This window comes from Thrips palmi, unplaced genomic scaffold (genome assembly GCF_012932325.1).
Source record: "Thrips palmi isolate BJ-2018 unplaced genomic scaffold, TpBJ-2018v1 HiC_scaffold_5, whole genome shotgun sequence".
Classification (NCBI taxonomy): domain Eukaryota; kingdom Metazoa; phylum Arthropoda; class Insecta; order Thysanoptera; family Thripidae; genus Thrips; species Thrips palmi.
This window is the reverse complement of record NW_023144632.1, coordinates 275,612-297,732: the sequence shown is the minus strand read 5'-3', so window position 1 is coordinate 297,732 and position 22,121 is coordinate 275,612. Positions and strand designations below refer to the sequence as shown.

General features: G+C 48.8%; 1 long non-coding RNA gene across 1 annotated transcript; it reads right to left on the bottom strand.

Annotated features, from left to right (window-relative positions):
* Positions 1-14,823: 14,823 nt before the first annotated feature.
* Positions 14,824-16,340, bottom strand: LOC117651051. The gene is made up of 5 exons (XR_004588085.1): positions 16,181-16,340; positions 15,811-15,923; positions 15,597-15,676; positions 15,369-15,470; positions 14,824-15,057 (listed from the first exon to the last, which is right to left on the bottom strand). It is a non-coding gene; the product is annotated as an uncharacterized LOC117651051 (long non-coding RNA).
* Positions 16,341-22,121: the final 5,781 nt, after the last annotated feature.

Below are 22,121 nucleotides of genomic sequence, written 5' to 3'. Positions count from 1 at the left end.
GCAAGGTGTGCCGTCAGAGGGGCTTAAAGTGACGCTGGGCAGAAATTGCCGCACGGTTGGAAAATTCGGGTAGCGTTTAGCGCACTTCCGGTTAGGGTAGGGGGTCCTGCATCTCAGGATGCGTTTAGAGGGACGTCCTCGAAGCATCCCCCCGAAAAAAACCGCCACCGAAGGCTTCATTCTCTTGGAAACCACTAAACATAAGGACCGTCACGTGAGCACCACTGCCGAGGATGGACTCTCCCGGCGTCAGGTACTCCGTTTGGTGTCCCTGAGCACCCTCACGCGAGGGCGCGTCATTTTGATCAACCCTGACTCCTTTACGGGGGTGGGGGTAATAAGGCCTTTCTTGATTTTGGTTCAAAGAGGTGGAAAAAACAGAGGCAAATGTCGAGAAACGATTGACGGGGCACAGCCTACCCCAGACTGACGCCCAAACCCGAGTTGGACACCGCGCACGCAGCAGCACCGTCAAAAACCACCCCCACCCCCTGTAAGCACTTAGTCCCCAACGACGTGGTCCTGGCGTGCGGCACTGATCCAGCACAGCAGGGGGAGGTCTGCAGACATCAAATCCAGTCCATCTCGCAGCGTCGCGACCCTCCGAAACGCCTCCGGGGCCCCAAAATGATAAGGGGTTGAAAGATCAACACCCAAGTTCGGAAGGGTGTACAGGGTGAACCCGTGGGAGGAAAATTTGGATTCAGGGTGACAAAGAAATGCAAGACCTACTACTCAGTGGCTGCAAAGGCCCACCCCTACAACGCGAGCCTTGAGGGCTGAAGACGGGCCAACCTTTCTTCGCCGTCTTGAGCCGATCCGGCCCGCGGGCAACCCATCTGGCATTGTTTCGCATTTATCGTTACAATTCCAACGTGTTTCTTTGCTCAATGATACAGATGAACATCAATGAAGTCTGGATCACAATTTATGTGTAAAACGTCTCAGTGCGCAGCAAAAACAAACGGAATACGGGTCATTCCATGGGGGTTCGACATACTTTTGCAAGTGATCTCTCCGATTCCGATGAAACTTTGCGAGCTTTTTGGCTATGGTCTGAAAGCCCCCAAAACCAATTTTGAGCAAAAAATACCGATTTTTGAAAAAGTTATGGCTTGCGTTAGAAATTTTGAATTTCGATGCAGATCTTTTTTGAAAACGCTGTAGTTTCTTCAAAACTGAAGCTACAGAGCTCATTCTGGGCGCATTAGAAAGGTATTGAATTAAACTTTAAGCCTATTGCAACATTTTGACAAAAATGTTCAAATTTGACATACATTGAACAAAGTCAAAATTTTGAACACAATTTTCTCAAAAGTAGTATTTTTGATTTTTTTTCTTTTTTGATATGTTATAGTCCATACTTTAGTCTAGCAACCCTCAAAATTTGGTTTAAAAAAATTCATAAACAAGGAAGAAAAACGGTTTTTAGTGTTGCGATTCGGCAAATTTTCGCTAGTTGGAGTGGTGAGGAGAGCAGCATGATGCACATTTGAGACCGCAGGTTGTCGATCTCGAACTTCTAGTGTCACTTGGAACAGTTTTTTGGGGTGCTGAACTTAAAAATTAGATCAGTTTTCGTTTTCAAAATTCCCAGGGGCGGATCAAGGGGGGTGACTTTTCAAAAATCAGGATTTTCGGATGTTGCAACGCGATTTCTATGTTTTTTGGGGTGGAGATATCGAATCTTGAACGATGTTGAATGCAAGTTGGCCCTAAAGCTGATCTAACGTATCGTTAGAACATAAAAGTGTGCAAATAGAAGATCAAAATAGCCCCCAAATGTGAACAACTTTGGCCCGTTGCAAAAAGTAAAGCTAGCGTTGTTACTCACACCCCTGTAGACATAAGAATCAACATGCGACATCCAAACATCTTAAATTCCGAAAAGTCGACCCCATTGACGCACCCCGTTATTAAGATTACCAGGGGCGGATCAAGAGGGGTGACTTTTCAAATATCAGAATTTTTGGATGTTGCATATCGTTTCTCATACTTTCCTGATTTTCGAAAAGTCACCCCTCTTGATCCGCCCCTGGTAATCTCAATAAAGGGGTGCGGCAATGGGGGTGACTTTTCCGAATTCGAGATGTTTGGATGTGGCATGTTGATTATGTCTACAGGGGTGTGAGTAACAACGCTAGCTTTACTTTTTGCAACGGGCCAAAGTTGTTCACATTTGGGGGCTATTTTCATCTTCTATTTGCACACTTTTATGTTCTAACGATACGTTAGATCAGCTTTAGGGCCAACTTGCATTCAACATCGTTCAAGATTCGATATCTCCACCCCAACAAACATAGAAATCGCGTTGCAACATCCGAAAATCCTGATTTTTGAAAAGTCACCCCCCTTGATCCGCCCCTGGGAATTTTGAAAACGAAAACTGATCTAATTTTTAAGTTCAGCACCCCAAAAAACTGTTCCAAGTGACACTAGAAGTTCGAGATCGACAACCTGCGGTCTCAAATGTGCATCATGCTGCTCTCCTCACCACTCCAACTAGCGAAAATTTGCCGAATCGCAACACTAAAAACCGTTTTTCTTCCTTGTTTATGAATTTTTTTAAACCAAATTTTGAGGGTTGCTAGACTAAAGTATGGACTATAACATATCAAAAAAGAAAAAAAATCAAAAATACTACTTTTGAGAAAATTGTGTTCAAAATTTTGACTTTGTTCAATGTATGTCAAATTTGAACATTTTTGTCAAAATGTTGCAATAGGCTTAAAGTTTAATTCAATACCTTTCTAATGCGCCCAGAATGAGCTCTGTAGCTTCAGTTTTGAAGAAACTACAGCGTTTTCAAAAAAGGTCTGCATCGAAAATCAAAATTTCTAACGCAAGCCATAACTTTTTCAAAAATCGGTATTTTTTGCTCAAAATTGGTTTTGGGGGCTTTCAGACCATAGCCAACAAGCTCGCAAAGTTTCATCGGAATCGGAGAGATCACTTGCAAAAGTATGTCGAACCCCCATGGAATGACCCATACCCGCGAAAATAGCGAAAAGGTGTCGGATGGGTTGCCTACCTCCAGGCCGCGGGCCGGATCGGCAGGCCTGTGGCACGGGGGAAAAGCCCTCCTGCTGGAACGGCAGTGGGAACCGCGGGGGGAGTTCCAAATCTCCGCGGCGGGGGCGGGGATGTGGGCCTGCTTGAAGTCCGTCGGCTCGCCAGTGAACAGCCAGATGTGCTGCTTCAAAACGCGCACGTTAGTGAACTTGTAGTGGCAGCACTGATGCAGGACGTGCAGGCGCGGCTTGATGCGGGGCACGTCCATGTGCGTTTTTAGGTCACCTGTGCTGCTGAGGCCCGGCCGCAGATGCAGCCAGGCGCGGATCCAGAGATGGGTTCAGAGGGGGCGATGTCACCAAAGTTGCCTAGTACCTACAGGGGCAATGTGCTACGTTTTGCCTACCTTTCAGACGGCTCCGCCGCCTTCGGGAAGGGTGACGTCCCCGTCGCCCCCTCTGAATCCGCGCCTGGATGCGGCACCGGAACGGCCGCTGGGCCGTGCGGTGCGGTGGTGAATCTGCAGCGCGCTCATGCACGCCAGCACCCGGTCGCCGGCACGCACCCCAGCTCGCCGTGAGCGCCGTGCCGTTCGACAACCGGCCCCTCGCGCTGCTGCACGACGCACTGCCGCGACCCGCTCGCGCCCGACGACCGAAGCTCTCACTAGTGCTGCGCCCGGAGGCCTCCCGTGGGCAGCCCCGGACGACAACAGGCCGATTCGCCCGGACGTCGCATTCTCCAGTCCGTTTCCCCGAGGCCACGACGGCGTCCTCCTCGCGCCCAGCGGTGAGCGTGGCGGCCTCTGTGCCCCCGCCCTTGCCCCTGGCCGCGCCCGAGGCCCCGTAGTACTCGTGCAGTCTACGGGCAGCCAGACCGACGTCGCTGCCGTCGCGGCCCTCCCGCCCCACCAACCGGCTTCGAACCGGCCCACGCTGCGCCAGGCCACGTTTCCCACTTACGACGGAAAAACGGACTACACTTTCTACCGGGCGCAGTTCCTGGCTCTGGCCTCCAGCCGTCCTGTGTCCGAGTTGGCCGAGTCTTTGGTAGTGTCCCTCCGCAAGCCAGCAAGTCACGTGCTAAGCACGCTGACTGCGGACCAGCTGACGAACTTCGGGGAGCTGGAGCAACCGGACCAAACCCTCCGAGAGTTTGGAGTGCAAATTGACCTGCTGTGCCGGGATGCATACCGGGACGACCCCGTCGTCGGCCGCTCGCCGAGCGTGCTGGACAAGTTGGTGTTGGACGCGTTGGCCCATATGGCTAGACTTGCGGGTCGCACAGGTCCAATGAAACGGGCGTCGGCCTGAGCGGCCTGAGTGAAGCGTGCTCAAGCGACGCCGGCCTATGCGGCCTGGTGGTTTTCGCTGCGACAGAGGCTGGGCAGAGGTGCCGCTGACGCTACGGAGAAGGCAAGAGGTGAGGCGGGCAGGGCGAATTGCCTACCTCACAGGGGTAAGGTCTGGCAGGTCGAGAGCTATACCGCTCGGCCAGTGTGGCCTGGCTAGACCAAGCCCGACCTGCGCGGCCTGCGCCGGACGGAACGCGGCCGCAGTGACCCGGTCGGTTCTAGCGCTGGTCAACGGGGACAGTAATGCAGTGTCGCGTGATTTTTGACTTTGGAAAAAGAACGTCTCAGAGCGCTGGCCAGCGTGGACGGCCATTCTGCGCGCAGCACACCCAGGGAAACGATTTCTTGATTTAAGTAAAATCTACTTGGTCCAAGAATAATTTGCACTTGTTTGTGCCAAGTGGATAATCTTCTCAATCCAAGTACACTTTTTACTTGGTCGTGTGACACGATAAGTCAAGATCAAATTTTATCGGAACAAGGTGATTTTGTACTTGCTTTAAGATAAATTATCTTGCACCAATGAATATTTATGCTTAAAATCAAGCATTTGCTGTACTTGTCTGGGATATGAGAAATTTATACGGCCACTGACGTTCGAGAAGAAAATTCTTGGTACAGTCAAGTATAAAATTGTCCTTGATTCGAGTCGAAACCACTTGATTCCGACAGCGTTCTGACAACATGATTATGACGTCATCTGGTGTGCAGACACAGCCTGTTTCAGCTCAGTTCTCAACAGTTGTCACGGTAGCTCAGTGGATCCGTGCCTGGAGGCTGGATAGTAAGCCGGGTTTGTCGGGGGTTCGATTCCCGTCAAAGCGTAACCAGTTTTCTCTTGGTTGGTTCTATTGGAACTGAGGGAATGGACCGCCGGTATCAAATACTGGTGGGAAAGGGATCCGAGCGGTGACATCTTTTGGAACAATCTATTTTTGGCACTTAAAATTTTGACCACTTTGCGATGGGATATGAATAGAAAGTTTCAGACTGTAAAAAGAAGCAAATCCGCCGGGAATTGAACCCGCGGCATGAGCCTTACAGTCGGGTACCTGACACGGTTTTCCGGAATCCCGCAGTTGGCGGATGTTCGATCCCCGGTCAAGCTGTCACATTTTTATGCCGGAAAGAGGAGTTTGGAGTAGTGACGCAGGCACACAAGGTCCTCCTGCCCCCCTCCTCCCCAAAAAAAGCTGGAGCCGCAACATGCAGCAAAAAATGAATTGATGATTGGTATTCGAACCCGAAGTTCTCACTTGTATATGGAGCCCTCTAACCGCTACACTGCGAAGGCGCGGTAGGAGCTCGTCGTTAGCAGAGGTGCTTAGGGACTGTGCGGAAAAGTTCGAACCGACCCGCGCCTTGCGCCTAGCAAAACACCCCGGTGGACCTCTCTCCTGCAGCTAAGACGGTGGCGCAGTGGGACGCGCTGATGCATTTGGAATGTATGTTCCCGGGTTCAACTCCCATTCGGAGGGTCCAATTTTACCCGAACGTATTGTTCAGGTGAACGTCGCTGATGATGCACTTCTACTTGGTTCATTTGAACTTAGATCAAGAACATTTGGTTCTTGATTCAACTTCACAACAATCTAAGTATTGTTCTACTCTTGATTCAAGATCTCACTTCCCTGGGTGCAGCCCCAGACGTCCACCTCGACGGCCGCACCCCGCCGGCAGGAAGCCCCGGAAAGAGGCCGAACCACGATGAAATGGCACAGCGACGGGCGCCCGATTTGTTATCGGTGCGAGGGGGTGGGCCACATTGGCCGAGACTGTCCGGAACGCCGAGACCGCCGCGACGAAGATGGCCGCCGAGACGACAACCGCCGCGACAACCGCCGTGACGGCCACCGTGACGATCGTAGGGGAGACCGTCAGAACCGCAAGGGAAACGACCGTCGGTCCCGCCGCTAGGGGCGCGGCGCGGACTTCCCCCGGCGACTGCGTCATCGCCCCCGCTGCACGCCAACCCCTCGTCGCTTGCGCCGCCGTGCGCCGTGCACCCCGGAGACGGTCGCCCCCGTCATCGACGTCCTCATCAACGACACGCCCTGCCGCACGGTGGTCGGTGGTCGACACTGGTGCCGTCATCACGCTCGTTCGGCGCGGCCTTCTCCCCGGCCCGGCCCCGCCGAAGGCCCATCTGCGGATTCACGGCGTTTCCGGAGAAGTGACAGACGCCTTCGGCCCCCGACGAGCGACGTTCCGGTTCGGCCTGGTTCCGGTTGCCTGGGGCGTCTTCGAAGTCGACATGCCGGAGGACTGCCTCCTCGGCGCCGACCTCATGGTCAACATGAAGGCCTACGTCGACATGGGGTACGCGCCGTTCGTCCTGCGACAGCAGTGTCCTGGCAAGCCGCTCCCGGAACCACTGGCTGTGCGGTTCACACCTGCGCTGGAGCTCCCGGCCCTGTATCACTTCGACGCGTACCTCTGCATCCGATCAGCGGCGAGTGCGCTACGCGCGCGCTCCTCCGCTCGGACTGGCTCCTACCGGCTCGCCGTCGCCCCGGTCCGCCCCTGGCTGAGGATGGTCTGCAGGGAAGCGGGTCCTCTGGGTTCGCAAGCTCTGACCGCGGGGTCCCCCCAAGAGCCGTGGACGGCGTGGTAGCACTGACGAGTGCTCCGCCGGCACGGTGCGCATCTGCACGGACTTCCGCATGCTCAACTCCGTCATGCGCGGCACGGCCCTGCCGCTGCCCCGCGCCGACATGCTGCTGGAGGAGCTCGGCGGCCACGAGTGGTACTGCGCTGGTGACTTTGTTTGGGGTTACCACAACCTCAAAATCACCGAGAAGGACCGCCACAAGACGGCCATCATCGTGCTGGAGATGGGGCTCTACGGGTACGTCGTCCTCCCGTTCGGCCTCAAGACGGCTCCGGGAATATTCCAGTCGGTGATGCAGGGCGTCCTCTACGATCCCCTCCCCGACGGCGCCGTCGAGGCCCCCGTACCGGACACCACCACGGCGATGTACCTGGACGACCTCGCCGTGGCCGGCAAGTCGTTCGCCAGCGTCCTCGCCCGCATGCGACATGTTTAGCCGCATCCGCCGGTCCGGGCTGCTGCTGAAGCCCAAGAAGTGCACGCTGTTGGCGCGGTCACTCCGGTACCTGGGCCATGTCGTGTCCGCGGCTGGCGTCGCCGTCGACCCTAACGGTAGGGTGATTAGGGTTTTCGGATTTCTTCCATTTCCGATCGAAAACAGTTGCTTTGAGGCCTCATTAGAACGTGTGCAAAATCTGGTTTCGATAGTTCAAGTATAAAGCGAGGCACAGAGCGCCGATTGATTTGGCTATTTTGAACGACGCGCGCGGCATGGGTTCCGGTAGCGCCGCGCCGCGCGCATGCGCAGAGGTGTTTAGGCGTTGCTGTGGAGTGTTTGTTGTCGATCTCGTCTCATATTTCGGGGCACATTCGTCGTAAAACACTCGACAATTAACGAGAACACCAAAACGAGTCTAAATGTAAGATGAGAACTACACAAAAGAACATAACCCATAACCTACGCAACTGCGCGCATGCGTACAGCGCGCCAACACCGGAAGCCGTGTTGCGCGCGCCGTTCAAAATAGCCAAATATTTAGGCCCCCTGTGCCTCGCTTAGGACTTGAGCTACCGAAACCAAATTTCGCATAGGTTTCAATGAGGTCCTAATGCACCTATTATCGATCGGAAATGGAAAATCAAAAGCATTTTTTTAAAATTTAATCACCCTACCCTAACGGCCAAGATCCACGACTGGCCGACGCCCCGGGACAAGGACGACGTCCACAGCTTTCCTCGGCCTGTGCGGCTACTACCAGACCTACGTGCTGCGGTACACGGAGATCGCGCGGCCGCTGCAGCGACTCCTCCGGCTGAACGAACCCTTCGAGTGGACGCCAGACACGGCCGCCGCCTTCGTCGCCCTCAAGAAGGCCCTCACCTCGCCGCCCATCCTGGCCACTGCCGTCCTCACGGAAAACCGGTTTGTCTTGGACACCGACTGCAGCGCCTTCGCCCTGGGGGCCGTCCTCTCGCAAATCCAGAACGGGGAGGAAAGGGTGATCGCGTACCACAGCAGGGCCTTGACGGCCTTGGAGACTCGGCTGTGCGTGACCATGCGCGAGCTCCTGGCCGTCTAGGACAGCGTGCGGAAGTTCCACTTTGACCTCTGCGGAGCACCGGAGTTTCTCATCCGGAGCGACCACTCGGCACTCCAGTGGCTCAAGAAGTTCCGGAACCTCGACGGCAAGCTTGCGCGCTGGGTTGAGCGGCTGGAGAGCTACAACTACGTGCTGGAGTACCGCAAGGGCACGCAGATGGGCACGCAGATGACTCACGCCGAGCAGCCGGCCCGAACCTGCCGAACACCCGAGCGCGACCCAAGCCGGCGCCATTGTCGCGAAAACCATAAGAAGCGACACCCCGGCGCCCCGGGCCCAGAGCACTGCCGACCGCGACACGAGGAGTACTCGCGCTCATCACCGTTTAACCAATAAACCACCTGCGTTCCCAGTCGCCTTTGCCTTGATCCCTGCCTCGCCCCCTCTAACCCTCACCCACCACCCAGAGACACAACAGTATTCTTCAGAATCCCTTGCAGCTGCTTGCTGCCTGCCCGCCCATAGCTCGACTACGAACTAAACCCTCGTTCCTTGGCGCTCTGTCTCTCTCGCACTTTACAGGACGCCCCACGAGTGCGAGAGAGACAGAGCGACGAAGACTCTCGGAATCAGTCTGCTGCAGCAAGACAAGGACTAGAACGGGGCTCGCCCCTTTCGTTCCGCGGATCAGAAGCAAGCTGTCCTTCCTGGCGGTCGGCGTCGACGCCGAGGTGCTGGACTTCCCCCGCACGGCTTACGCGACATGTGACGGACGGCGCCATGCGAGTGTCGCGTTGTTCTGGCCCAACTGACTGTAAGGCGCTGACGATCTACCGAGGCATGCCGCGCACCTGTCCCACGTGCCTCAGCGGCATGAGCGGAGCGTGGCTGTCCACGGTGCGGTGCTGTCGGGGAGCGGCAAGGCGAAGGGCGAAGGAGGGACGCCTAGGCCGAGCTAGAGAGCCTGGCCGAGCAGGGCCGCAACCGCGGCTGCTGTTTCGCGTGCTGGATGCAGCTGAATGGGCGTCTCGTGGCGAGAGAGAATCTCGTGGTCAAGAGAGAAATACAAGAGACGGTACGTATCCACTTCGGAAAACGCAGACCGGAAGTCCAAAACCAAAGGGGCAAAACAAATGATCATCGCGTGGCAACGCTAGGCTGTAGTGGGGGCTATTTTGTGAGTGGTGGGGGTAGAGTAGGCAGCGGCCAGCTACCTTCACCGTGACCATGATAGCCCCACCACCGCTCAGCAAACATCCAGGCGATACACTTTTGTTTTTCCAGTTTACTGCGGGACTTCCGGTCTGAATCTTCCCAGAAATTAAACGGCACATATTCGCCAGTGTCGGCCATGTAATATTATATCTCGCGAGTGGAGTCTGAAATCTCTGACCACTTGTTGAAATCTAGTGGTCACTTCGCACCACTCGATTCGAACATTCGAACGAGCCCTCGCCCCCACTACCCCTTTCAGCCTTTAGCTCCCTGCTTCCGGTTCCGGCTTGCGCTCCTCTTCCCATTTCGTCGCTAACCGTTGCACGTTGCGTACTGCCTGCCCTGTCTCTGACTCTGACCTATCTGCCTTTGCCGATCCTTGTTTCTTCACCATGGTGGACACCCACAATCAGTTTCGTAAGTCCTCAGAATTGCCTCGCCCTCTTTTAGTCCGGATTGACTGCTACTGCCGGGGAGTTCAATGCTTTCAACGCCTCTTTAGATTCAGCGTCTGGCATGGCCTGTCATGGCGTCATGCAATCGAGTCCAAGCCGAATCCACTGTTTCAGAATCCCCTTTTCCCGAATGCTTCTTGCGCTGTTCAGCGATGCTTAATGAGATTTCTCAGTTTGAATTTCAATCGAATTGTGAAGTTCATAACCTAGCCGCCACATAACAACGGCACCGTCACCGCCTCCTCGCGGCCGGGCAACGTTGCTCAGGGCTAGTAGTTTAGTGTTTGCATCTCCTTTTTTTCTTATTTTCAGAGGAGGACGTGGACGACCCTGAAGCCCAGCCGCCAACTCCACCACCCACCGAGGAAGGAGGGGCTGCAGTCGGCGCTGCCGTTGGTGGTGCGAACCCTGTGAGCCCAAGCGTGGTAAACATCAATCTGTTTGGTAAGTCTTCCTTTTGAATGGAATGGGACTGCGTCTTGATGTTTTTAGCTTCGCAGAACCAGTTAAGCTAGTTTTCGAGGGTTTCCCCATCAATTCTTGTAATGCTGGTCTTCAGAGAGAACCTGAACCATTATATCTGTGTACCTGCACCAGTGGGGTAACTTGCGATCATGTCATGTAAATAAAATACGTCAGCCTTGTTAATTTTTGGGCCAGTAAGCCCATTAAGCAGGCCAACATCTCATTGTTTCATTTCCACCTCAATGTTGTCGAATGAGAGCCTGTACCCATTTAGTTCCAGAGTAGCTTTCATTAGCGCTATGATGAAGGGAAGAGCCAACATGAGTCCTGCACTGATAAATAATGTATAGCACTGGGAACTTTAGATTATTATCACTGGAAACTTAAAATATTTGTACCTGGGATACAATCATCTTGCACTGTGTAATGGTTCCGACAATGTTTATGGCCTCTAGAGAACTGAAACTAAAGTCCAGAGCCTCGAAAGTCAGACTCAGACTCAATTACTTATTTGTGGCAACTCCTTCACGATTAATGAATTCTCCCAGGTCTTAACATTTATTTTTTTGTGTATGTAATCTTGTTAACATTATCCCTTCTGCTCTACAGGAACTTTAAACCGCAACTCTGTAGAATTGTTGCGGGAGGTGATTGGACAACCTCAGCAATTGAACCTGCCCCCCTCTCCAGCACCTGCCTCTCCACGATGTAAGTACAATGTTGCCATCACTGAAAAATGTTCTTTAGAGAAACAGCATCGCATTTATATCAGATCTTATTGCTGTTGGACAATCCAGTAACAGAGGCAACTTTGAGTGCTGCTAAAAATTGTCACTTTTATTAACCTTAATTTAGCTCATGTCCAGGAAAGCTATGTGGAGCTTTGAGGGATGATCTGTTGCAATTATGTGCATACAAATTTTATCACACCTATGTATGCATTTTGACCCCACAAGAACTTCCTGAAGCATTTTAATTTATTTTATGGTTTTCTCTCCTTGCAGTTGGCCCTCGATTCAATCCCTGGGAGGGTCTGGCAGCTCAGCATCTTCGAACTCCATACCAAAGGCCTGCTGCTACCAGGGGGCGTGGACGACCTCCAGGACCAGTGACGGTCCGCAACAGGATGCTGGCTGCTGCGGCAGCGGCCGCTGCGGCAGCGGCCGCTGCGGTGCCAGCACCTGCAGCTGCAGCGCCGCCACCATCTTTCCTAAGACCCGCTACCAACTCCAATGAATGCAATGCGTGCCGCCTGGAAACTGATAGGGTAGTCCATTGCGGCCACGGCTTGTGTACCATGTGTGTAGACTCAGTGAACGGTATATGTCCTGTTCCTAACTGCGGTTTTCCATTTGATAGGCAACTTCAGTATACTGTTTTTCGCAGGGCATAATATGTCATGATCAGCTTTATTTGTCTGCTCCTTTGAGTACTGTATCTGTTCCTTATCTGCTATGCTTTGGCAGCCCACTTTCTTCATTTCTCGCTAATTTTTACTGATTTTTTATTTAAACTTAGATTCTTTTTCGTGTGCAGTCAGGTGTATAGGTGTTTATTAAGCTATTTGACCCTATTATTTTTTATACTTTAGAGCTCATGTCCTGTTCCTAACTGCGTTTTGTCATTTGATAGGCAACTTCAGTATACTGTTTTTCGCAGGGCTTAATATGTCATGATGAGCTTTATTTGTCTGCTCCTTTGGGTACTGTATCTGTTCCTTATCTGCTATGCTTTGGCAGCCCACTTTCTTCATTTCTCGCTAATTTTTACTGATTTTTTATTTAAACTTAGATTCTTTTTTGTGTGAAGTCAGGTGTTTAGGTGTTTATTAAGCTATTTGACCCTATTATTTTTTATACTTTAGAGCTCATGTCCTGTTCCTAACTGCGTTTTGTCATTTGATAGGCAACTTCAGTATACTGTTTTTCGCAGGGCTTAATATGTCATGATCAGCTTTATTTGTCTGCTCCTTTGGGTACTGTATCTGTTCCTTATCTGCTATGCTTTGGCAGCCCACTTTCTTCATTTCTCGCTAATTTCTACTGATTTTTTATGATGAATGACAAATGTTCATGCTATGAACATTACAAACTTAGATTCTTTTTGTGTGAAGTCAGGTGTATAGGTGTATGTTAAGCTATTTGACCCTATTATTGTTTATACTTTAGAGCTCTCCCTAATGTTATGATGTTATGTCAAATAATGGTCCATAATTTTTAATGATGTATGTTCGTACTATGATTTGACTTTGGCTGTTAATAAATGACTATAGCTTTCCAGATTTTGGCCAAGTTTTTGCCTTCCCTGTGCCACATGTGGCTGTTTCTAAGCTATTATTGTTTATACTTTAGAGCTCTCCCTAGTGTTATGATGTTATGTGAAATAATGGTCCATAATTTTTAATGTTGTATGTTCGTACTATGATTTGACTTTGGCTGTTAATAAATGACTATAGCTTTCCAGATTTTGGCCAAGTTTTTGCCTTCCCTGTGCCACATGTGGCTGTTTCTAAGCTATTATGTTTATACTTTAGAGCTCTCCCTAGTGTTATGATGTTATGTGAAATAATGGTCCATAATTTTTAATGTTGTATGTTCGTACTATGATTTGACTTTGGCTGTTAATAAATGACTATAGCTTTCCAGATTTTGGCCAAGTTTTTGCCTTCCCTGTGCCACATGTGGCTGTTTCTAAGCTATCCAGTGGGTATGGCATTTGTACGCATGTCTGACCCTGCTAGGCTTCATACACCTAAGCATCGCATGAACCCACACTTGACTGTTCCGTCAATCTGAGGCAATGGTAGTCGTGTAAGAAATGGAATCGTTAGAAGGTCGAATGGCAGGCCATTGACTACTGTAAGGGCATCACCATGATAAGTTACCTATCTAACAATGAAGATAGAAGGGAGAAGGAGTGAGCAACTCAGAAACATTCCAGTAAGATTTATTGCATAAACACACAGTCAATACAAACAATATGGTCCCATTAAAAATTTTCAGACAATCTTCTTTCCTTCAAGCCCTTCTGAATGTTCCTCTGCGACTGAGAGTCGAATCTTGGTTGATGATTTATCTTCTTCAGGGTCAGAAGTCGACCGGAGCAAAGTGTGAAGAGAACTGGAAACAGATTCAAGAAGGATTTGAGTGACAGGAAAGATAAGAGCAGAGCAATTAGGTCATAAGGGACTTGAAGATGTAAACCAAAACTGGTCTGGGTGTGCCCTAAAAAAAAATTTTTACAGCATATATTGAAGAGGATGGCAACGATGAGTAAGAGAGCATTCATCCTCAGTTCCTGACAGTCCCCTCATTGGAAGAATAAACATTATACCTCAGCATGCAACACGATTCATTGTAACACCAACATATTTTATGTTCATGTTTCTTGCGAGATCTTACGATTGTTTATCATATCATTTAGAGAGTACCCAGCATAGCTCTGCTCTAAAACAAAGGGGAAAAATGAATAAAAGGGAGAGGGGGAGAGAGAAGGAGAAGAAAAGACTCAACATAATTCAGACAAAAAAATGGAACAATGGAGCCATCCTGAAGCCATCCATGCTTAGAACACATGTGAGTGGCTAGACACCAACAGAAGTTGTCTCTCAGCCTATTGCTTCCTGGGCTTGCAGTTCCTAATAAAAACAAAACCCCAAAAAATGACATTAAAATTTAGAAGGTACAAAGTTTTTTCACCGTTGACATGCCTGCTTTTGATTGACGGTTTCATCTTTCAGAGAGAAAGCAGAGAGAGCAGTTCTAAACTAAAGATAACACCTATGCGAAGGCAGTTCGCAACAACAACTAACTTTTGACTCGGGCTTATCCATCCCTTTGACATTCCCAGATAGAATAACTAATAAACTTTTCAATTTAACATTGCAGTAGTTCTGCAACTCTTGGAGGGCTGAGAAAAGTTGAGAGGCATCAAAGCAGATGGGAGCAGGCAAGTAAGATTGTTCAAAGATGCAAAAAATATCAAACACAAAATGCAGATTCTTAACTGACCGGTGAGTAGCAGACGGACAGTTGCAGCCTCCCGATTCCACCACATGAACAAAATAACAAGAGCATTTTGGGGTGATCCACCCAAGCCAAGCTACTTTGATTCCTGCAAAATTAAAATGTATGTGTCACTTCCAGCACAACAATAGCCTACTCTTCCTGGTCTGTTTGTTTGCATATTATGCTAACAACTATCCAATAGCACTCACAATGCACTGGCTTCAATGAATGAAATTCTTATGCTTTCCCACAATGAGACGCACCTTTGATACAAAAATAGAAACAACAGGGAGATCATCTCATTAATACGGTAATTTTTTTAACACCTTCCACCAGGTCTGGAACACTTCTAAATCCATTGACTTTTCCAAAGGGAAACGGCTGAAGAGAGTTGAGAGGCATCGGAAGCACATTGGAGCAGATGAGTCAGTTTCACCGTGTTGGGTTTTGTTCAGAGCTGCAATAATAACCAAAACAGACTTTGTTACAAACACAAGAAGGTGAGAAAGCAATCCGATAGTATATCAAAGCTAGAAACCCTCTCCCATATTTCCTTTTATATTCCCTCAGAATCAACTGAAGTCAAAATTAGAAAAGGAACCCTAGCATGAGAAAAGCAGATCATAAATGGGGTGACAATCACCAGAGGATGATGGAATAGGATGATGTGTAAACAATGCACTCATGCTCTCATCAGAGATGCCACTGGCTTCCTGTTTTACTGGAAAAGTGACAGTTTGATCTAGGTATATTCTAAATAACACTTACCTACACAAGCGCTTGAATAATGGCCAATGAATATGACACACAGGTTTCCGATGATTCTCCGTTGAACCTCTGGCCTCACCTTTCACCGTAGGCAGAGTACTCCTGCAGACAAAAAACAAAAAATTATAATGCATACACATCCAAGCACACTGTATATCAGAAAGAACCCATTCAACACTTTGCCCAACATGAATACACCAGAGGTATGAATAATAAATGTGGACCAACCTCAATGAGTGCGTCTGACTTTTGCTACTGGTCGGCAATTGCTGTTAATGACCGAGCTGTATGCTGATTTCTTTCCAGAGCTGAAGCACAAAGGAAGACACTTTTTCATTTAAATGAACTAAGCAAAGCCCTTTCCAAATAAATTTTCCACACAAAGGGCACTGTGGTTCAAACACACAAGAGAGGAATCTACACTTTGAATGACAAAACTCACTTTGCCAATCCAGCCAAGGTTGGTTGAGTCATCCTGACACCTCCACACGGGACAGGGAAAAGGAATAAATGGACCACCTTTCCATACAGTCATACATATGAGGCAGAGTACTCCTGCAGACAAAAAAACAAAACAAAAAATTATAATGCATACACAACAAAACAAACACGTACAAAGAGAGGTCCCAAAACTAGGGAGCATTGATTTTAAATATACGAAAGATTTCAAAACAACGGCAGCAGATCCTCGTGTTGTCAGTCCCATATGTTTACAGTTTGATGCCATTAGTTAGATGAGTTGACAGGACAGGTTCTTGACTGGCACAGCACAGCATTCATGAACAACAAAATTCAAGTTCAAACTCACTCACCTCAACAAGAAGTTCAGTGTTGGCGACTTGACAGCAAACCGACAGCAGCAACCCTTCCATTCCACCCTTGAAGAAACTGCCAAGAGCACTGGGACTGGTTCTCGTAAGCCAAGCTGGATCCATTACTGCAAAGATAAGATATATGTTACTTCCAGCATGTCAATGACCTGCAATCTGGTTGCAAATGCAGACAAGCCCATGCTATATAGCATAAGCTTTGCATGCCAAATTGGACACTTGGAAACTAGGAACTAGGAGAGCAGATCATGATGACACTTCACTTGACGCTTACAACTGACGAGCTTCGATGCAAAGAATGGCGCACGTCTCTTGGACGAGCAAGGAATTAACTGCAAAACCCGAAGTGAGCCTGAGTTTCCATACCAAACCCGCAGCGGTTCCAAAGCAAATCGTGCCTACTGTTAGGCTTACCCAGGCCAGCGGCGAAGAGCAGAAACGATGCAGAACCAAGAGGAACGACGCGGATTTGATGGAGCAGATCAGATAGAGCCACGAAAAAAGGAACGATTGGAATCAGTGGAAGGGTTAACCTCACCAACACGCAGCACTGCGCGGCTTACCGCCGCTCCAGAGTGCGAAAACGAGTAACCAAATATGCATATTTGGACGCGCACTCGGCCCAAAACACACTTCCGGCTGCTGCTGGTATCGGGGTACAACATTAACAAACACGAGAGACTTCTCTGCTTCACACATAGCTCGCTCGTCGCCGTCTTCGTCTGCTGCTGTCGGGGCTGCGTCCAAAATGCCCTCCCGCGGCGCTCGGAGCCGGGAGCCCCCTGACTTCGCCACTGCACCACAATGAAAGCCCGAGTGATAACCTATCAAATGACACCTGTCCCTTCTTTTTAAACCAAGGGGCAAGTGGGGGCAAGTAGCACTACTGCGAGAAAGGTGTGGTCGCCTGGTGACGCGTCCGAATCGGGGCCCAAAAGCAACAGGCTTCCTTATTCGCCCTCCAGGCGGTGGTCTGCACAGTGTTGACAAACATAAGTGCTTTCCTCTATCCGCATTCGAGGTTGTCGTTTGGTTTCAGTGAGTAAAATGTGTCGTTAGGAACTGGGGGAGAAAGGGCCACTGTTAGGAGAAAATCTAGAGAACACATGCGATAGTATCACTTCACGTGATAGCTCCTAAGTTTCTTGGTACCGGCGATACCCCTTTACGAACGAAAGTCTCTCACTGGCGGGGTAGCGACGCAGTGTCTGGAACTCACCGCACAGCTCCTGGGGCGCTGACGACGAGAAGTGAGCGAATTTTTCATACACGGCGTGAATCGGTAGCCTCGTCAAAGGGGGCTCGGCTTGCGTGTCCAACCCGAAACCTCGGCCTGGTCGCCCAACACATCACCAGCTGCTCTACCCCACCCTCTCAACACACCAGAGTAAAATTATCTTTTTTTTTTTTTAATATTATTTTAACACGGTAAAATGACCACAAAAAGCTTCCTTTACAAACAAATAATAATAAATAAAAAAAAAAAAAAATAAAAATTACTTCAAATATGTATTTTCGGCCGATCGTGCGTGGTAGAGTTGAGCCACCCCCTTTTTGCGGATTGTTCTGAATTTTGATAAATTTCTATGAAATACTTTGAATTTTGTGAATTTTAAAGAATTTTTGAATTTTGGAGAATTTAAAGAATTTTCGTGAATTTCAATAAATTTTTGTGAATTTTATTGAATTTTGGTGAACTTAAATGAAATTTGGTGAAGTTTTTGCAAAATTTCAGTAAAAATTTAATGATTCATTCGCGGAGCGAGTTCGCGAGCGGCAGCGAGCGAACTCACAAGGGAACGTTTTTAGGTCATACACTCCGATTTCGACCGAACTTTGGGAATTCGTTCGTTTTTAGACTAGATTAAGATGGGCCATCAAAGTTGGTGCAACAATACATATCTAGATGGTCAAATGGGGCTTTAAGTTCAGTTTTAACAAAACTTTATTTACCAAAATTTTGCATTTTTTTAGATCTTTCGAACAGTATCATCATATTGGATCCACAGGCAATATATACTCTCCTAAAAATCAGTTTTTAGTGTTTTTGAGCTTTTGCTGAAATGTTTTTAGTTTCGCCCTGGCAACAATTTTCGTCCGATCACAAAGTTATACATACCAAAAATTTGCATTTTTTGAGCCCTTTCTATTTATTTAAGTATATGGGACCTTTGAGCAAACAATAGACCCTTTATTCCAATTTTAAGTGTTTTGCAACTTTGTTTTAGCGTCAAAACAAGTGCCCGGGCTTAACCAAGATGTAGAGCCACATCGCCCAGACTTTGCAGGGATATAAAGGAACATATTCCACACCCATCGCGAGATAGCCGCATCCTGGGCGATCCATGGTTTGGTCCCTGTAGGGCCAAAAGTGCCATTTTTCACTATTGGACCCAAGTTTGGAGCCTCCAAAGAGATGGAAGGTGACGTCACCGGACCCCAGCATTGTGGGATCTCTTTTCTAACATGGTCAACTGCAAAGAAAACCATACGCCGTTTAATTCTGGGATTTTCGACCCACCCTGACCCACACAACGAACGATTGATGCTATTTTGTGTCGCTTGAACCACTCAAAACGGCGCGCAGCTGTTGCATTTACAGTTTCCTTCAAATTATCGGAAAAATTACGTATTTTGCTGTTTGAATGCCACCCTCTACGGCACCCTCGTTGGATGGCCCGGTGCTAGGCTCCCTTATCCCCCCTGCCTCATTTTCACCCACGCTGGTCACCTAAGGGGGCGATGTTGTGCTCAGAATCCCTAAAAAATGTCGAGAAGCGGTGAAAATCTTAACTATTTCGTCAAATTTAGCATGTTGTGAGGCAAAGGCTCGAAATGGGGTGGCTCATATGAGCTCTGGTGGTTGGAAAATTCTTCTTTCTTGTAAGTGAAGGCAATCGAGTCGAGAAACCTTAACCCCGAACTCAAGGGGGAGAACAAAGGGGAAAAGCTAGTTTTTGCCGCTTTATGACCTAAAAAGTCAGCTAGGGTGATGACAGGGGATGGCACGACCGTTACCATGCATTGTGACCATTGATTCTAGACACAATCACCACATAGATGTTAGCGACACCATGCAATATCTGAGAGGTGACGAAAAATTAAGGAAGAAATTCGAAGAGTACTTTGATGATCGCATGAAGCCTGGAGATGAGGCTACATGAGGAAAAACTGGCAGTTGAAGATAAAGGTGAAGAGTAGGGTCAGTCATGCTGAGGCCGTTGTTAGTTATGCGAGTTGTACATATCAGAAAAAGTAGCCCGTCCAGAGTTAGAAAGAATGCCGTCAAGAGAATCGAAATCGGACAAACGCTAGGGGTCCCACATCGGCGTTTTTGCTCAGCTTAGGCAACCCGCCACGCACCGACCCATTTTTTTTTTTTAAATTCTACCTATTTGGCCAGGTAAGAGTTTTCCCCTCGCGCGGATCAAGTCTGGCGGTGTCCGCAATGTCTGCCCTGGTCGGCAAGAAGCCACAACGACACCAGGTGAGTCGCAGGAACCAGGAAAGCAGGTAAAACATGGCGGTTTTGCGATTTTGGGGGAAAATGCACGCGCTTAGCGCACTGCACGTGCGTACATGCGCTGCGGATCGCCACTTCTACTTCTCCCGCGCCATACACACCGCCGCACAGTGGGCCGCGAAGCCGGTTTAGGCGGACATAATTCCATTTTTTCAACTCTCAAATCTTAAAGTTTTTTGCATGACAACTCTTCCCAATACTCCAAAAAACCAGGATTTGACAGAATTTTAACGCAGGGACAGGCTGAGGCAACCATACAGATGGTCAAACACGCACCAAACGATTTGCGCCACTTTGGTACAATAAATATGCATGATTTAAAACGCAAAAAATGCTTATAAATTTTTGTGCAGCAAACTTTTTATTGATACCACGTTAAAGGGCCTTTCTTCACGAACATTTGCATACATTTACTTTTGATTTTGAACGATTTTTGTGGTGTCCAGCTTCACTTTTACTACACTCTTACAAAATTGTTAAAATTAAACCTTTGCAGAGGCGGCACTTTTTTGTTTAACGTTGTTTAACGGCCTCCTTCAGTCCATGCGGAAGCCAACATGCCAAGGAACAAAACCCAAAAGAGTTTAGCTGCACCTACCTGCACCTTTGAATTGTAGGGTCTCCCAAACATTGTATAAAAGGGGGAAAACGGTCCCGCGCAGCGCAACGCTTCCCCGCGTAACGGAGGAGTTGCTGCATAGTTTTCGTTTGTAATGATTAGAGTTGTGCTTGTCAGAATTTTCGTTCAACGTGAGTGCATGTTTTGGTTTTTGCGTCGCTCATTTTATGAAAATGCAGAAATTTTGTCAGACCATGTCTTGGCGTATCAGGTCCCTTTGCATCAGATATTGTCGAATTTCGCACTTGAGGTGCGAAAGGACGGTCCAATGCATCAAAAATTGCCAAAAACGGATTCTCAACCCCTCACAACCCCCGACTACCCAGTTAAACGTAAAAATAGCCATTAGTATGGCCTGAGAGAATTATGTCCGCCTAAACCGGCTTCGTGGCCCACTGTGCGCCGCACCCTTCCAGCGCGACGCAAGCCAGCCCCCTGACCCAGACCGACCCCCTAAAACACATTATGGACTCGTTTTAAGACTGATTTAGAGACATTTTGCAGCTCTTAGCTGATCCCGCACTTGTTCAGTGCGAGGTGGCCCCAGAACTCACCACTAGGGTGGAGCAATGGGTCTAAAATCGAAAAACATTTTACAGAAATGGGTCGTTCCGGATACTGTAAGACTTGTGCCACAACAGTTTTGGCCGAGGCCACCCAATTCTTGCCCATCAGGGACCTCAAAAATGGATCTAAACGTGCAAAATGACACTGTAACGACGACCATAACATTGGAACCAGGTCCAATTTTTACATGCTCTATCTCGCTTTTGGTGCGGAATATCTCGCAACCTCTTGTACAGTAGGCAACCCAACCGATTTTGACGCCCGAGACATTTTTTGAATAGTTTTGATCAGGAGCGTCGAATGGTGCCCCAAGCAATCCGATAGGACGACTCAAACACCTTCGAAACGCAGAAACATCTTGGATTTAGGGGCTTAAAACGGGATTGTACGCCCCTGGAAAATAGGCAATGCGTTGGATCGTCATGTTATGTATATCGCCCAATAGAACGCACTTTGCAGGAAAGATCGCCGTTTCGCAATCGAAAATCGGACAAAGACTTTCGAAACAGCATCGATTTTAGTAAACCAGTCCATTTTCATTTTTCTTTTAAGTTCAGGTGCGTTGATGGACCCCTGAAAATGGTCCAAATCTAATCATATTTGTACCAAAATTCATGATTTTACACCTATTTTGAGAATCTGGACGGCGCTCCTCATTTTTTGAAACCTTTAAAAAAAGTGGGCCACCCTAACCAGGAAGTACAGGGTGAGTTTTTTCAATGTGTCAATAATTTGTAGGTAGCTTGGGCACCCCAAGATGATCTTTTTTCACCAGTGAACCAGTGGGTGCAAACGTCCAGGTACGGAAATAATTGATATTTAGAAATGGGCATTCACACCTGCCAGATATGCACCTGCTGTCAATGAGGGTCACAAGACCTCACGAGAGGATGTCGTGGGTCTAGCGGGGATGTTTTGAAGGTCGCAGGGGTGCGGCGGACCTTTCAATTGTAATTTCAGAGGGGTTGCCGAGGTTCTCAAGTGGCTGTCGTGGTGGCCTGCGTAACAGTGAATCTCGCGGCTGTCTTCACGAGGGTGGCAGGACTCAATGGTTTTCCTGTGAAGCCAGTGGCCCTCCCCCGGGTACTGCGAGTCCCATGACACCCACTCGTGAGGTCCCGCCACCCTCAGTGGCGGCGGAAGCCTACCTCGAGGGCGCCAAGGAAAATTACAAAACACTTATTATCTCAGTAACTAGACGTTTGCGCCCACTA